An 8316-nucleotide genomic window follows, 5' to 3' on the forward strand; every position below is an offset into this window, starting at 1 on the left:
TGAGTGCCTGTGGGATGAAGTGTGGGTTTTGTGTTTGCCATGTCCACTCTTGTGTGTTGACCTGGATGCATGCTGGTCTGACTGTGTGTGCTTGGGATAGGTTGGGATTGAGGGGAATGGGATTGGGTAGAGGAAGTTGGAGGGGGAGGCTGCAAACAGGGACAATGGCTGCCATCAGAGAAGAGGCCAGAGCCTGGATTGATCTATGTTGGCCCACCAAGCCAGTGTGAATGCCCTCCAGGAATGCATTTGTCTGTTGCATTTGGGCTGCCAGCCCCTGGATGGCATTCACAATGGTTGACTGCCCAACAGAGATGGATCGCAGGAGGTCAATAGCCTCCTCACTCAGGGCAACAGGGCTAACTGGGGCAGGGCCTGAGGTGCCTGGGGTGAAGGAGATGCCCACCCTCCTGGTTGAGCGGGCATGGGAACTCGCTGAGGGGCTGCTGGGAAGGTGGTGCTGGTACAGGGGTGGCGGCTGTACCTGTAGCTAGGGTGGACACGAAGTGTCCGCCACCACCAGGGAGCTCCCATCAGAGGAGGTGTCTGTGTCCAAACTTTCCCCTCCTGTCTCCACTGTGGTGCTCCCCTCGCCCTCTATCCCACTGGTGCCCTCACAGTCGGTGGATTCGGCCTCCTGTGTCCTGTGGGATGCAGCTCCCTCCGTCACCGGTGCCTCTGCTCCTCTGCCAGATGATGCTAAAGCACATAAGGACAGGGTGACAAAACAAAAAAGGGGGGGGAAGACACAAAGGATACACTTGGTCAATGGCGCCAACAACACCACCGTTGGCATACACAACACACACACATGGAACAGCCCCTACGCACTAGGCAATGCACTACCAGTCACAATGCTAGTCACCAGGCCATGGATAGGGACACCTAACGCCAATTGCAGCATACCTGAGACCCACAGACCCCTACCCAGTAGTGGATGCCTACTAGCATGGTTGGAGTACTTTCACATCAGAACCATGCCCAACATGGGACCAGCCCTGCAATGCCAGGCCTGGCCTAGGGACACCCACAGGGCCCACAACCCCCACCCGGATCCCACCCCACCAGGCGCAAGTTGTATAATGGGGCACTATACTCACCCCCTTGTAGCTGCTGTGATGCCCCCGAGCTCCCATCCAGCTCCCGATAGGCCACTGCCAGTATGCAGGCCATCAGGGGGTTCAGGGTTTGACGGGCACCCCTTCTTTGTTGTGAGGCCATCCCTAGCTGGGCCTCCGCGGTCTTCCGTGCCCAGCATCTCAGGTCCTCCCATCGTTTTCAACAGTGGGTGCTCCGCCTGCCGTAGACCCCCAGGATCCGCACGTCCTTGGCGATGGCATGCCATATACCCTTCTTTTGATGGGCGCTGACCTGCAGGGAAATAGACACAGGGAAAGGTATTAGTCCAACCATCCTGCCTGTTACACTCCCCTTCCCATCCCCATTAGCAATGACATGGCCCACCATACATGCTGCACGCTGCCCAAGGCCCATCCACCACCCACCCCCTACATGAGGCCTTCACACACAGCACTCCATGCATTCACGCACCATGCATCCTACTCACGGTGTACTCACCTGTTGGTCTGGAGGCCCATACAGCATTTGGTACTGGGGTAGGACCACATTCACCAGTTGCTCCAACTCTGCCGAGGTGAAGGTAGGGGCCCTTTCCCCAGTCGCACAAGCCATGGTCACTTCCAGACACAGGTCACAGCAGCACATGCAGTGTAGGTCCTCTCCTGTTGAAGGTCAGGTAGCAAGTGAGGAATTAGATAGAAAATGGCGGTGACGTCCAGGGCGGTGCATACCGTCACCGTCGGCGTACATCACCATTGGCCACTGTACCCCATCTGGCCCAATGTTAACCACTGAGGAGTTGCACAGCGGTTTTCAACCGCCTCCCGCAACAGCACACAACGTCAGCGGAATTACCTCATTTCCACCTGTCCCTCCATACAGGACAGATGGGCTCCATTTCGGGGGAGGCCATGGATCCTAACTGCGTCACAGTACACACATGCACCATTTGGACATCTCCAACAAAATACTGTAACAATCACATGCATTGAACTTTAGTGGTTGGAATGTACAGATAATGACCAGCTGCTCACTATTTTACCCCATAGTTTGCAACCGCTGTGGATAAATAGGAGATGGAGACATCCCCCGTGTACAGACCCCTGGTGGACTTGGCAACAATGGAAGACAGGCACATTATCCTCACCTATAGACTTGACAGGGCTATAATCACGGAGCTGTGTACCCAATTGGAGCCTGACCTAATCTCTGCTATCCGTCACCCCACCGGGATCACCCCTCTTGTGCATTTCCTGGCAATTGGTTCCTTCCAAGTGACAGTGGGCTTGTCAGCAGCAATGTCTCAGCTACTGTTCTCAATAGTGCTGACCAGAGTGTTGTCTGCCCTGATTAAACACATGTGCAGCTACATCGTTTTCCCCCAGGTGGAGGATTTGGCCACAGTGAAAGCTGATTTCTATGCAACGGGACATATCCCCAACATTATTGGGGCTATTGATGGAACACATATTGCATTTGTCCCCCCCCCCCGGGGAAATGAACAGGTGTTCAGAAATCAAAAGAGCTTTCACTCCATGAATGTGAAGATGGTGTGCCTGGCGGGCCAGTACATCTCCCATGTCAATGCAAAGTGTCCTGGGTCTGTGCATGATGCCTTTATCCTAAGGAATAGCAGCATCCCAAATGTGATGGCTCAACTCCAGAGGCACAGGGTGTGGCCAATAGGTGAGCCCTGGTTCCCACCCAGTGGTGTATGGGTATGGTGTAGGCCCTAAGGGTGAGTGTGTGGCTAACAGTTGTCCCTCAATATTTGCAGGTGACTCTGATTACCCCAACCTCTCATGGCTGATGACCCCTGTGTGGAATCCCAGGACAAGGGCAGAGGAACGTTACCATGAGGTACATGGGTACATACTTAAATAATTTGACAAACTCTATACTATTTTTTCAAAGGGTGTTTATTTAAGTGCTAAGAAGTAGAGGGGGTGGTGGAATGGGCTGGGGTGATGATGGAGGAAAGTCCAGGATAGAGGCAAGTCTATTTGTATCACAGGTGCATTGTACAAGGGGGCATAGGAAGGGGAGCAATGGCAGTTCAAGGTGGACAGGGTCACAGAGTGGGACACGAGGGTGACAATCAGGAGAGTCTTATTTCCTGGTGGGGGTCTTGGCAATAGTCTCTGGCTTCTGCCTGGATCGCAGGGAACGTTTGTAGGGGTGGTTCTCCTTCTGCAGGGGGAGGGGTGCTGGTGGCCTGTTGGTCCTGTGGCAGGGCCTCCTGTCCACTAGCGGCACCGGAGGTGGAGGGCTGTTTATCGGTTTGGCTACTGTCAGGGGCCCGGAGGTGTGCCACTGCCTCCCTCATAGTGTTGGCCATGTCTGCCGGCAACCCTGCAATGGAGATCAGGGTAGTGTTGATGTCCTTCAAGTCCTCCCTGATCCCCAGGTGCTGTCCCTTCTGCTGCCGCATGTTCTTCTGCAACTTGTCCAGGATCTGGCCTAGTGTATCCTGGGAATGTTGGTATACTCCAAGGATCGCGAATGAGTGCCTCCTGGAGAGTCGGTCCCTGGGCCTGTCGTCCCCTTGTTGTACAGCTGTCCTCCCAGCTTCCCTGTTGTCATGTGCCTCTGAACCGTGTGCCCACTGCCACTGACCCCAGGTCCCTGATCGTCCTGTGTTTGTGGGGTGGCCTGGGGTCCCTGTAGTGGTGTACACACTGCTGATTGACGTGTCCTGGGGACAGAGGTATGGGCCTGCTGGGTCGGTGCTGTGGTGGTGTTTCCTGAGGGTGGAGGCTCTGTGGTGGTGTGTGACTGTGCCTGTGCCTAGGTAACCGACTGTCCGGAGATCCCTGATGGACCAGGTTGGTCATCCAGATCGAGGCAACCAGAGCTGCTGTCATCACTGTGGGCCTCTTCTGGGGGGGACTGGATGTTACTGGCACCTCTTCTCCGGTGACATTGACTGGGATACCTGTGGGGATGTAATTGCAGTGTTGCCCTCTATGGTTGTTGTTGCCCTGGCAGATTTGCCTTTGTGTGAGTTGTTATTTGGTGGGCTAGGTGATTCTCTCTAGTGTGCATGCAGTGGTGACAGGTGTCCATGCAGGACTGTGAGGGTTGTCCATGCATTGGTGTTGCATGCAGGGCTTGGTATTGGGATGAGTGGGTTGTGATGGTGGGGTATGTGGGAGGTGGTGAAGTGATGGGAGTGAGGGTAAGGGCGGGTGTTTGTGATGGCATGGAGGTGGGGGAGTGATAGTAATAGAGATTTGACTTACCAGAGTCCAGTCCTCCTACTCCTGCCAGGCCCTCAGGATGCATGATTGCCAAGACTTGCTCCTCCCATGTTGTTAGTTGTGGGGAAGGAGGTGGGGGTCCACCGCCAGTCCTCTGTACTGCGCGCTGGTGTCTTGCTGCCATGGAACGCACCTACCCCTGTAGATCGTTCCACTTCTTCCTGATGTCATCCCTTGTTCTGGGGTGCTGTCCAACGGCATTGACCCTGTCCACGATTCTCCGCCAAAGCTCCATCTTCCTAGCAATGGATGTCTGCTGCACTTGTGATCCAAATAGCTGTGGCTCTACCCGGATTATTTCCTCCAACATGACCCTTAGCTCCTCCTCTGAGAACCTGTGGTGTCGTTGTGGTGCCATGGGTGTAATGTGAGTGGTGTGTGTGTTTGGGTGTGTGGGGTGATGTGTTGAGCTGTGTGATTTAAGGTGCGTGGATGGTGTATAGGTGATGGTGTTATGTGGCTCTGGTTGTGTGGGTGCTCTTGCTGTTTCTCTCTGTTGTGACAATGGTTTTGTGTCGTAAAGGGTTGTGTGTACTGTGGGTGTGTGTTTTATAATGGTGTGGGTGTGGTGTGTGTATGGGTGTCAGGTGTGTGTAGTTTGAATTGTCCAATGTGGTGTTGTTTTGTAGGTGTGTGTATTTGAGCGAGGCCGTATGTACCACCAATGGTTTACCGCCATTGAATGTCCACTGCGGTGATTTGTGGGTCATAATGTTGTGGGTGTTGTTCTGTTGGCATAACAGTGTGGGTTTTGCTACCGCCAGTTTATCACTGACCTTTGGGCTGGCAGACTTGTGTGTGTGGCTGTATAGTGACGGATTGGTATGTGTGTGTCATAATATGGTTGTCAGTTATCCGCGGCGGCGGCGTTATGTTGGCGGCAGTCGGCATGGCGGTAAGGTGGATTTACTTCCAATGTCATAATGAGGGCCTATATGTCCTACCTTAACCATACACTGCACCCTGTCTTTGGGGCAACCTAGGGCCTACCTTAGGGGTGTCTTACATGTAATAAAAGGGAAGGTTTAGACCTGGCAAGTGGGTACACTTACCAAGTCCAATTTACAGTTAAAAACTGCACACACAGGCAATGCAGTGGCAGGTCTGAGACATGATTACGGAGCTACTTATGTGGGTGGCACAACCGGTGCTGCAGGCCCACTAGTAGCCTTTGATTTACAGGCCCTGGGCACCTCTAGTGCACTTTACTAGGGACTTACTAGTAAATCAATTATCCCAAGCATAGATAAATTAATTACATACACATTTTGTATAGGAGCACTTGCACTTTAGCACTGGTTAGCAGTGGTAAAGTGCCAAGAGTAACAAAAACAGCAAAAACAGAGTCCAGCACACATCAACAACCTGGGAAACAGAGGCAAAAAGTTAGGGGAAACCACGCCAAGGATGAAAAGTCTAACAGGGTGAATGTTTGATTGGTTCCGCATTCCGTTCATCGTTTGTGTTTGCTGGCTCCTAGCTGGCTGCACTGACAATATAAGGTTGTAAGCCTATTTAGTGGCAGCAGAAATCAACCCATTCAGATGTGAGTGGGGCTGTGCACAGCTCCACTCCACCCACCCCCATTTTGCCAGCGGCCTTTCTAATCCCACTATTGTGTGACTGTCTGAGTTCAAATCACAAAGGCCCATATTTAAACTTTTTGGTGCAAAATTGAGTTTTGCACCAAAAAGTTTAGCGCCGGCTTGCACCATTCTTGAGCGCCAGCTGGGCGCCATATCAATAGAGTAGTGCAAGCCGGCACAAAGCTTGGGCTAGCGTGAACTAAAATGACGCTAGTCAGGTGGGGGTGGCGGTATGGGAATAGGAGGTTGTGCATCAAAAAATGACGGTAGGCTGGTTATAGGCAAACAAATGCGTCCTGACTCTCAACCATCCATAACACATGACTCCTGTCTTATAAAAAAACAGGAGTCATGCCCACAACCCCAATGGCCAGCACAGGGGACCAGTGTCCCCTGGGCATGGCCATTGCGCCCAGTGCCATGGAGGGTGCCCTTGTTTGGGCCCCCAATGGCACTTTAAAATAAAAACAAAAAATGCTTACCTCTACTTACCCTACTTACCTGGGATAGGGTCCCCTATCCTCTGGTGTCCCTCAGGTGTGGGTGGGTGTGTTCCTGGGGTTTCGGGTGGGCACCTGTGGACCCATTCCATGGTGTTTAACCATAGAAATGGGTCCATAGGTCCCCTAACGCCTGGTCTGACCCAGGTGTTAAATAAAGGTGCAAAGCAAGCTTTGCACCATTATTTAGCCTCTCCTCCCACCCGTGAGTTATTTTAGCACGGGTGGATAAATATGGGGCTATGAGGATAGCACCATTTGTTAGATGGGAATGCCTACCTTGCATCTCATTGATGCAAGGTAGATTCACGCATCCAAAAAATGGTGCAAACTCAGATATTTTGACGCTAGACATGTCTAGCATCAAAATATAAATATGGAGTTGTTTGCACTAAATTTGCGCCAAAAAAATGACGCAAATTTGGCGCAAACAGAGTATAAATATGCCCCAAAGTCCCAATTATTAGTTACACCCTGCCATGTGACCTAAGGCAGGCTGCAGGCATAAATGGTCAATGGCAGAAAACTGCCAGCTTTCTAAAAGTGGCATTTTCAAACTTGTAATGATAAAACCAGCTTTACCATTAAAAACGGGTTTATGATTACAAGTTCATAGATAACAAGCATGATGGTACAATGTATTAAATCTAATAAGAAATCCCCAATGTTATCCTATGGGAGATATAGGCCTCACAGTAGGGTAAACACGAATTTGGGAGTTTTTTACTATTAGGACATGTAAAACTAAAATGTGCATGTCCTACCTTTTAATTACACAGCTCCCTGTCCTATGGGCTACCTAGGACCTACCTTAAGGGTGACATATGTAATAAAATGGGAGTTTAAAACTTGGCAAGGGGTTTTAAATGCCAAGTTGACATGGCAGTGGGACACTTCAGGCTGCATGTCTAGGTCGCACCAGAGGCGGCTCCTCCGCTAAGGCGGAGGAGCATCACCCCATTGGATTGTGGGGAAAGGAAAAATAAAATGATAATAATGCAAAGTTATTATCATTTTATTTTTCCAGGGAGTAAGGGGCAGGACTGGACTGGAGGGAGGGAGGGGGCAAGAGGGGGGCTTTTGCTGCACAAAGTACTCATGTCTGCTTGGATGGCTGTGTTGGACCGGCCAAACAGACATGCGCACTTTGCATGTTCTCTCTGTATTACACAGCTGAATGGAGAATATGCACAGACTCCCACTCCCAGTCTGAGGGGCGAAGCAGGCCGCTCAGACCAATCACGACGCTGCTGTTATGCTGGTGACAGCAGTGTCATGACTGGGTGGGAGCCTGTGTGCAGCCAGGGAGAGGAAGAGGATGACGATGAGGGCAGAGGGGAGATGGATGAGTCTCCCCCAAAAGAAAGCTTTAAAAAAAATATTTTCTTCCCCTCCCGTCCCGCCCCGCCACCTCCGTTGAGTGGCAGCAACCATTGATTTGCACCAGACCCTCTGTTCCTTTTGCAGTTCCACCTTCTTAGTGAGACCTTAAACCCTTTGGTAGAGACCTTAAACCCTTTGCAAGAATGCTTGAGTTGTTCCATTGTGTATTTCTTCAACTTGGCAAAATCTAAATCCGTGCTTGCTGGTGCAGTTATGGGACCTCCAATCAGACACATGATTTTAAGAAAAAGCAAAAATGCAAATTAGGGAGAATTAGAAAAATCAAAAACAGCCAATTAGAGAGACTAGGGAGAATTGACAAAGAGCTCAGTTCTGATGCCAAATTATTTCTCTGGGATTTTTTGTAACATAAAGCACTGTATGGTACTGCACAAACACAAGTCCTGATCCCACTGCTGCCACCAATGTTAGAAATATGGTCTCTAGGTGGCAGAGGTATGCACCCTGTCCAAGTAGGAACTGCAGTCCTATTCAGGGTAAGACAGA

The sequence above is a fragment of the Pleurodeles waltl genome, chromosome 4_1, assembly GCF_031143425.1.
Source record: "Pleurodeles waltl isolate 20211129_DDA chromosome 4_1, aPleWal1.hap1.20221129, whole genome shotgun sequence".
In the NCBI taxonomy this organism is placed as follows: Eukaryota; Metazoa; Chordata; class Amphibia; order Caudata; family Salamandridae; genus Pleurodeles; species Pleurodeles waltl.